Raw genomic sequence first — 10057 nt, forward strand, 5'->3', positions numbered from 1 at the left:
ACTTAGAAATATGCATTTAAGATTTCCCTTTGTCTTTCTATGGCTTGACAGCTCATTTCTTCATAGCACTAAACACTATTTTATTGTCTGGATGTACCAGAGTTTATTTATCCACTTACCTACTAAAAACATCTTGATTGCTTCCAAATTTTGGCAATAATAAATGAGAGTTTACCTCTGTGTGTGGGTTTTTGTGTAGACATATGTTTTCAACTTCTTTTGATAAATATCAAAAAGCACAAGTATTAGATCATATGGTAACAGTACATTTAGTTTTGTAAAAAACTGCCAAACTGTCTTCTAAAGTGACTGTACCATTTTTCATTCTCATCATCAATGAATGAGAGTTCCTATTGCTCTGCATCTTTACCAGCTTTTTGTTTTGTCAGTATTCTGGATTTTGGTGATTTTAATAGGAATGTAGTAGTATTCCTTCAGTTTGCAGTTCCCTGATGCGGAGCATCTCTTTAAATGCTTACTTTCCATCTGCATATGCTTTTGGTGAGGTGTCTTTTTAAGGCCTTTGGCCTATTTTTAATCTTTTTTAAGTTTTTATTTTATTTTCTTTTTATTTTCTCTATTTTTAAGAAAGGGTCTTGCTCTGTTGCCCAGGCTGGAATGTGATGGCACAATCATGGCTTACTTTAGCCTCAACCTCCCAGGCTCAAGTGGTCATCCCACCTCAGCCTTCTGAGTAGCTGAGACCACAGACATCTGCCACCATGCCTGGATAAATTTTTGACCCATTTTATGATTGAGATGTTTATTTTCTTATTGTTAAGTTTTAAAAGTTCTTTGTATGTTTTAGATAATAGTCCTTTAACAGTTGTGTCTTTTTCAACTATTATCTCACAACCTGTGGCTTATCTTCTCATTTTCTTGACATTATCTTTTGCAGAGCAGAAGTTTTTAATTTGAGTGAAGTCCAGCTTATTAATTATTTTTATATGTATTTTGCCTTTGGTGTTGTATCTAAGAAGTCATCACAGTGTCCAAGGTCATCTAAGGTTTTTTCTCTGTTATCTCTTAGGAGTTCTACAGTTTTACATTTTACATTTGGGTCTATAATCCATTTTAATTTTTGTGAAGGATGTAAGTGCTGTGTCTAATTTAATTATTGCTGCATGTTATGTCCAGTTCTTTCAGCACCATATGTTGAAATGACTATCTTTCCCTCATTGTATTACCTGTTTTTAAATAATTTGACTATATTTATGTAGCACTATTTCTGAGTTCTCTTTTCTATTTATGACCAATTTGTCTACCTTTTTGCCTATCACACTGTCTTGTTTACTGTAGGTTTAAATTAAGTCTTGAAGTCAGGTAGTATCAGCACTCCAAATTCTTCTTCATATTTTGTTGGCTATACTGAATTTTTTTGCCTCTTCATATAAAATTTAGAGTCACTTTATCAATATCCACAAAATGATTTTCTGGGATTTTTATTGGCATTCTATTAAATCTATAGATAAAGTTGGAAAAAACTGACATTTTGACAATATTTTTTCTTTAGTCTGTTGATGTGACATTTGTCTACATTGTTCTTTCATTTACATTTACTGCCTTCACAATGCATGCAGCTTAGAAATTAAGTAACAGAAGAGCAAAACATTAAGTTACTGAACTTTGGTTTGTATTATTAGCAGTGAAAATGTGTAATACATAGTGAGTGCATGGAAGACAGAAACTGTATAAGACAATACTATTGTTTTGTTGTTGTATAGATGTGCATGTATGTGTTATTGCAAAGGGTCAACCTAGAATTCTATATTTAACAGAAACAAAGGTATCTATAGCATCTAACCTCTATTATTTTCTTCTTTACTCAATCTCTTTCTGGTTGGAAGAAAAAAAAGGCAGCATTTTGATCTCAGAAGACAATAGTATGCCTGTTTACAAATGAAGGTGTTTTTACCATTGGGTCAGAAACAATCAGATATTCACTGATGCCTGTTTCCTCTTTTCTCTGGGCGTGTAGCATTTCCTACATTCCCTGTAGAAAGAGAATCTGAGTTATAATTGTAGTGATATCATGTGAGTGGTAGTGATTATTTTTTCTTTTTGCTTCTTTGCCTAGACTTTTTCTCTCTCTCTCTTTCTTTCTTTCCTTTCTCTCTCTTTCTTTTTCTTTTTTTCTTTCTTTTCTTTCGTTCTCTCTCTCTGTCTCTTGGCAGTACTGCAATGCCAGGTTAATGTATGGAGTAGACAAAACAAACTTATGTTCTATCTGCTATTTCCAACAGTCCATTTAATATTGTCCTCGGAAAGAGAACATATACGATATTAGCTGATAAGAACAGATAGTATACTTGATCTTAGCCAAAAGGCTGAGAAGTGATTTCTTCATTTTGCTAGATGCAATCTCTGATGACAAGGTTCTAAGAGGTGGTGGACCCTCAGAGGTAAATAGCCAAGGTCTTTGAGTTAGTACTTATAGGAGAGGGAGAGATTGTCATCCAATCTGAACTGTAAATTAGGACCATTACATGAGAAAATTATACAATTATATTTTATTAAGCCGCTAAAATTTTGAAGATTTTTAGATAATTAAGTCAAGACTCCTAGACAACACTACCACAATATGCTTAGCTACACAGAGTTGAACAATCATAGCTATACATATATCTAATCAAGATTGTAATATTAAGTATGATCTTTGAACAAATGTGACAGAGATGTCACCTATATTATAACTAGTATGTCTGGCCAGATATAGCTAATAAAACATTGTGATGGTGCTGACATGACTATATCATCAGCCGTCAGCAACTGTAATGCATAGAAGACAATAAATGATAACCCAGATGTTGATGACATAAGCACAATTCAGAGAAAAACATTTTATAAGCCATTTATCATAAACCGTTTAATGCATGTTTATGTGTATTAAGGCTCTAACTTAATTATTTTTTAAAACGTTTGTAAGTTAAACATAGCATTTACTTATTCCTTGGTTTAGGAAAAAAATAGTTTGTAGTAAAGTCATGCTGGCAGATACTCATATAGAGAAATAGAGACCTTAATAATTTGGACCAACCTCCCTGCTAAGAATGGCTAGAAAGACAGGAAATATTTTTGTTTTTTTGTTTTGTTTTGTTTTTTAAACTCATTAGATGGAAACAGGAAACTAATAAGGCAGTGAAGGAGCATAGAAATAAAAAAAAAGGAGTAGTACTGGTATTTGTAGCTACTTTTCCCCTAGAAGCATCTAGTAATTCCAGAAAAGGAAGCTGATATATAAAAAAGTTAAACAGATGCTTTGACAGCTTAGAGGAAATAGGGAACAAAAAAAAAAATGGAGTCCAGAAAAATGGCAAGTAGAAGAAGCTTTTAAACCCCCTATAGTTTATCTTAAGACCATAAAATGATAATTTATACTGGTGAGAATGAATCAGAAATATACTGGCATGTTCAAAAACAGCAGCCCCGCTTTAAATAATCTAAACTTTTCTGAACAGATTAAGGTTATCTTGGGTTGCTATTGCCCTTGACATACAATAAAAGTAAACAAACAACCTCTTTACAGGGATGTAAATTAATTCTACTCCTTGAAATGGCTCTACAATTCTTATATACGCTATTCACTATTACTTTACCCCTTACTTGGAAGGAAACAAAACTCATTATTATTACAAAGCAAAACACAATAAAAAATAAAAATAGACCTGGAAGAGGTCCAGAAAATGTAATTATGTAGATAATGCTTAACATGTTCAAAAAGATAGAAGATAAGAGAGACAAATTTGGCAGTGAACTGAAAAGTACATAAATCAATAAAATAAATGTGTTTAACAAAATAATACACTAAGCTGAAGAGAGAATAATGAGCTGGAAGATAGGCTTGAAGAAAATATCCAGAATGAATATAAGAAGTAAAAACTGAATAACAATTAAGGGAGAGAGGATAATACATAGTTATAGTTATGTGGTCTAATCTCTGTAACTGGAGACTGAAAAATAGGAGTGAGAAAATAAGGCTGAATAGTTGAAGAAACAATGCCTGAGGATTATTCAAACAGATGAAAGATAGCCAACTAAAGCCTTAAAATCCAAATAAGAATGAGAAGTAAACAAACTAGTGTAGATTTATCATAATTCAGCTACCAAATAAAGGCATAGAAGAGTATACAAGGCAGCCAGGAGTTGAAAAATAAGGATATCAGAGAGAATAAGAATAGAGTAAGTGAGCTCAAGCCTCTCTGAAGATTTTTTCTTAAATTTATACCTAATTTTCAGTGGGCTGAGCAACTAAATAGAATTCTTGAACCAGAGTCTTTGGAAGATTCATGTGAATCGGAAAGTAAAGTCAAAGTTTAGCTATACTAAGACAGTCACAACTTGAGGGAACAAGACTATGTAGAAAAAAGAACTTCAGAGAAATGAGGTCAAAATCTGGTCTGTGTCATCCCACTAAAGGATTTCTTTTTCCTTAGACTGTGCATGAGGCTAAGAACAATGAAACTAAGAACATTCAACAATCCCTTTGTGCTAGGAACACAAAGATTAGAGTTAAAAGACATGAGGTCATTATTCAAGACCTCATATGGGACACATTTTAAGAGTAAGGGCAAACCACAAATAATAAACCTTAATAAAATTAAATGCAGCCCCTAATTATTACTATCTCTACTTCAAATAATGTAATCTGACTATATATAACCTTTCATTGTAGGAAGATAAAATCAATGAAACGTGTTAGAACAGCACTTTCCAATGAAACTATGTATTATGGTAGAAGCTATACTGTCAAAATCATGGCCACTAGCCATACAGATTATCGAGTTTTCAGGTACAAGTAACTTGATTTATTACGGAAGTTATCCAGAGAGACAGAGAAGAGCAGGGAAGAAGTAGGTTAAGAAAGACAAAGGGGCCAAGCAAGGGTGTCATTTCAAGTAAAATTCCCATGTCAGCCTGATGCCACAGGAAACTTTGACATATAAATTGCACCAAAGAATTTGTCCTACTTCAAAGAAGACCCTACAATGTTATATTTATTTACCAATCTGTCATTGAATATAGACTCCTCTAAAGGGGCAAAATTTCCTAGGCAATCTTGGTTCTTTCCATGCCTGAGTAGAGTCATCTGAGGAAACTATGGTGTGAAAGATAAGGATTGAAGTACAGGGAAGCTGGAGAATGGGCAGAGGAATGAATAACCTGGTAGGCAAGCACTGACAGCAGCCTCCACAGCAGAAAGGTGATGCACATGCTGACAGCGATTTCTCACATAAATTGTATCAGCAACACCCAGGAACTAGTTAGAAGAGCAAATTCTCAGATCAACATCCTCCGTCTTGTCATTTATCTCTTTTTTACATATTATTATTATAAGTATTATTTAAAAATTAATAATGTGGAATTTTATCTGAAGCTCCCACAAATTATTATCTATAGTCTTTTAAAAGTATTCTTTAAATTAATATGTTTTTTAATGTGCCAAGCAATTTTTAATTCAATGTTGACTTTTTTTTAATATACTTTAAGTTTTAGGGTACATGTGCACAACGTGCAGGTTACATATGTATACATAAGCCATATTGGTGTGCTGCACCCAGTAACTCATCATTTAACATTAGGTATATCTCCAAATGCTATCCCTCACCCTCCCCCCACCCCACAACAGGCCCCGGTGTGTGATGTTCTCCTTCCTGTGTCCCTGTGTTCTCATTGTTCAGTTCCCACCTATAAGTGAGAACATGCGGTGTTTGGTTTTTTGTCCTTGCAATAGTTTGCTGAGAATGATGGTTTCCAGTTTCATCCATGTCCCTACAAAGGACAGGAACTCATCATTTTTTATGACTGCATAGTATTCCATGGTGTATATGTGCCACATTTTCTTAATCCAGTCTATCATTGTTGGACATTTGGGTTGGTTCCAAGTCTTTGCTGTTGTGAATAGTGCCGCAATAAATATACGTGTGCATGTGTCTTTATAGCAGCATGATTTATAATTCTTTGGGTATATACCCAGTAATGGGATGGCTGGGTCAAATGGTATTTCTAGTTCTAGATCCCTGAGGAATTGCCACACTGACTTCCACAATGGTTGAACTAGTTTACAGTCCCACCAACAGTGTAAAAGTGTTCCTATTTCTCCACATCCTCTCCAGCACCTGCTGTCTCCTGACTTTTTAATGATGGCCATTCTAACTGGTGTGAGATGATATCTCATTGTGGTTTTGATTTGCATTTATCTGATGGCCAGTGATGATGAGCATTTTTTCCTGTGTTTTTTGACTGCATAAATGTCTTCTTTTGAGACGTGTCTGTTCATATCCTTCGCCCACTTTTTGATGGGGTTGTTTTTTTCTTGTAAATTTGTTTGAGTTCATTGTAGATTCTGGATATTAGCCCTTTGTCAGATGAGTAGGTTGCAAAAATTTTCTCCCATTCTGTGGGTTGCCTGTTCACTCTGATGGTAGTTTCTTTTGCTGTGCAGAAGCTCTTTAGTTTAATTAGATCCCATTTGTCAATTTTGGCTTTTGTTGTCATTGCTTTTGGTGTTTTAGACATGAAGTCCTTGCCCACACCTATGTCCTGAATGGTATTGCCTAGGTTTAAGAATGTTGAATATTGTCTCCCACTCTCTTCTGGCTTGTAGGGTTTCTGCTGAGAGGTCTGCTGTTAGTCTGATGGGCTTCCCTTTGTAGGTGACCTGGCCTTTCTCTCTGGCTGCCCTTAAATTTTTTTCTTTCATTTTGAGTTTGGAGAATCTGATGATTATGTGTCTTGGGGTTGATCTACTTGTGGGGTATCTTAGTGGTGTTCTTTGTATTTCCTGAATTTGCGTGTTGGCCTGTCTTGCTAGGTTGGGGAAGTTCTCTTGGATAATATCCTGAAGTGTGTTTTCCAACTTGGCTTCATTCTCCCCATCTCTTTCAGGTACTCCAATCAATCATAGATTTGGTCTTTTTACATAGTTCCATATTTCTCTGAGGTTTTGTTTGTTCCTTTTCATTCTTTTTACTCTAATCTTGTCTGCATGCCTTATTTCAGCAAGATGGTCTTCAAACTCTGATATCCTCTCTTCTGCTCAGTCAGTTTGGCTATTGATACCTGTGTATGCATCACAAAGTTCCTGTGCTGTGTTTTTGAGCCCCATTAGGTCATTTATGTTCCTCTCTAAACTGGTTATTCTAGTTAGCAGCTCCTGTAACCTTTTATCAAGGTTCTTAGCTTCTTTGCATTGGGTTAGAACATGCTCCTTTAGCTCAGCGGAGTTTGTTATTACCCACTTTCTGAAGCCTACTTCTGTCAATTCATTCACTTCCTCCTCCTTCCAGTTCTGTGCCCTTGCTAGAAATGTGTTGTCATCATTTGGAGGAGAAAAGGCACTCTGGCCTTTTGGGTTTTCGCATTTTTTTGTTGATTTTTTTCTCGTCTTCATGTGTTTGTCTAGTTTCAATCTTTGAAGCTGCTGACCCTTGGATGGGGTTTTTGTAGGGACTTTTTTTCACTGATGCTGTTGTTGTTGCTTTCTGTTTGTTTGTTTTTCTTTCAATGGTCAGGTCCCTCTTCTTTAGGGCTGCTGTGGTTTGCTAGGGGTTCAGGCCCTATTCATCTGGTTCACTCCCGTGCCTGGAGATGTCACTCAAGGAGGCTGGAGAATAGCAAAAATGGGTGCCTGCTCTTTCCTTTGGGATCTCTGACCTTGAGGGACATCAACCTGATGCCAGTAGGAATGTTCCTGTATAGGGTGTCTGATAACCCCTATTGGGGGTTATCACCCAGTTGGGTGGCACAGGGAGCAGGACTCATCTAACGAAACAGTTCGTCCCTTGGTGGAGGGGTGTGCTTCACTTTAGGGAAATCCATTTGTCTGGGCTCCACAGATTCCTCAGAACTAACAGGAGGAAAGACTGAGTCTGCTGGTCTGTGGAGACTGTGGCTGCCCCTCCCCCTAGGGACTCAGGCCCTGGGAGATCAGAGTATTGTCCCTGAGCCTTTGGCTGGAGTTATTGGAGTTCTCGCAGGGAGGACCTGGCCAGTGAGGAGGGACGAGTCAGGATCAGCCCTGAAGAGGCCCTGTAGCTACAGTCTGTCACAGCCAGTGTGTTGGGCTGAGGGGGATACGTCTTGGGACCAAGCCGTCCAGCCTCCCTGGCTTCAGCAGGGGAAAAGCTCAGCCTGGAGCTGTAGAGATGGCTGCCACCCTTCCCCTGCCCTGGCAGCTTAGTGTGTTAGGCAGCTATCAGTCCCAGTGTTGGCTGCTGCCCCTCCCTCAAGGAGCACAAATGGCTTAGACAGCAGGTAGCCACAGCTGTGGTACTGGCCACCCCTCCCTACAGGAGCTCAGCAGGCTTAAGCAGACTGTAGCTTAGTGGTTGTTGAGAATCTGCATGGCTCCGTGATTGGGACCCTAGGCCCCAGTGGCGTGGGCTCACAAGTAAAACCTAATTCGTGGGTCTCACAGTTCCATAGAGAAAGCACGGTTTCCCAGGCTGGGTGGCATGCTCACTCACTGCCTCCCTTGGCTGTGGGGCAGGAACTCCCCTGCCCCATGTAGCTCTGCGGTGGGCTGCTGCACCACACTGCTCTTCCTTCCTCTCCGTGGATCATGCCAGTTGTCTAGTCAGTTCCGATGACAGAAACTGGATACCTCGGTAGCCAGTGCAGGATTTGCACTCTGTTATGGTTCTTTTCGATGGGAGCCTCTGATTGCTGCTGCTTTTAGTTGGCCATCTTCGTAAATTTGTATTTGAATACAAAACCATAATTGATGTAATTAAAGATAAGCTCATTATAAAACATAAACAGTCAGCAACATAGTTATAGAAAGAAATTACCAAAACCAAATAAAAAAATCTAGTGAAAATCTAAAACACACACAATACCTAAAAGTGAAATATTAAAGTACCCTCTTTAAAATCGTAACATTATATGATTATATGATACCAAAGTTCATAATCAATATTTACTTGAGATCCTACTGATTAGAATAAGACAAAAAAGTACATACAAGTACAATATAAAGAAAAATATTTGCAGACAATGTACATATCAATATTAAAAAACATCAAAATGTATAAAGACAATATTCAAAATAATAAAAAATTTCAAGAAAATTGTTGGATACAATATCAATATGAAAATATCAAGAGCATGTCTACAAGCCATTTGGGATACATCAGTTGAAATAAAAGACAAAAGTATAGTTTGGGGGGACATTACATTCAGAAAACACAATTAGAAATGCCCAATAGCAGAGCACATAATGTACTGAATTATTTCAATTACTTGATAACCTCCAGTCATTTTTTGCCTTTTTAAATATATAATCCTCACATAATTCACCATAAAACTCAAGTGTGCACTTCAGTGGCTTTTAGTGTATTCACAAGGTTGTGCAGCCATCACCACTATCTAATTCCAGAATATTTTTCCAGAGAAAAATGAGATTCCCATAAAGACCCCATCTCCATAGCAGTAAGACGTTATTGCCTTCATTTCTCAATACTTGGTAAGAATTAATCTATTTTCTGTCTCTAAAATTGGTATATTCTGGAGAGTTGACTTAAATGGAATTACACAATACGTGACTGTTCATGTGTGGGTTCTTTCACTGAACATAATGTGTTGGCAAGGATGGATAAAAATTTGAACCTTGTACTTTACCAGTAGAAATGTAAAATAGTACAGTCATTGGTGAAACAGCTTGAAAGTTTCTCAAAAAGTTATACACAAGTTGCCATGTGACCTAGCATCTCTGCCTTTTATGATCAATCTTCAAATAACCAACCTGGCCAATATTAGCCAGCCACTCCCTCCCTCACTTGCAGTTATTCTATAGATTGAAAGAAGGCATGGCGATGTAGTGCTTCAATACTAAGACTCTGAAATCAGTTCTCGTTCACCACCTTACTTGGTATTGACTTTTGTAATGTCAATAACATTGTCATCTTTATTTATTCATTCACCAAATACTTTTGAACTTCAACTATACGCTTTACACTATCAGAAGTGACAGAGATACAGTGATAAAGAGGGAAAGCAGTATTTTTCATTCTGTTGGAGAAAGCATAAAATATTTATTTTAATGTTACTATATTTATTT

General features: G+C 36.9%; 1 non-coding gene across 1 annotated transcript; it reads right to left on the reverse strand.

The window, feature by feature from the left end:
• Window positions 1–2150: 2150 nt before the first annotated feature.
• Window positions 2151–2339, reverse strand: LOC115836112. Its single transcript, XR_004031114.1, has one exon. It is a non-coding gene; the product is annotated as a U2 spliceosomal RNA (small nuclear RNA).
• Between the last annotated feature and the right edge of the window lie 7718 nt (window positions 2340–10057).

Source organism: Nomascus leucogenys, chromosome 1a, assembly GCF_006542625.1.
Source record: "Nomascus leucogenys isolate Asia chromosome 1a, Asia_NLE_v1, whole genome shotgun sequence".
Classification (NCBI taxonomy): domain Eukaryota; kingdom Metazoa; phylum Chordata; class Mammalia; order Primates; family Hylobatidae; genus Nomascus; species Nomascus leucogenys.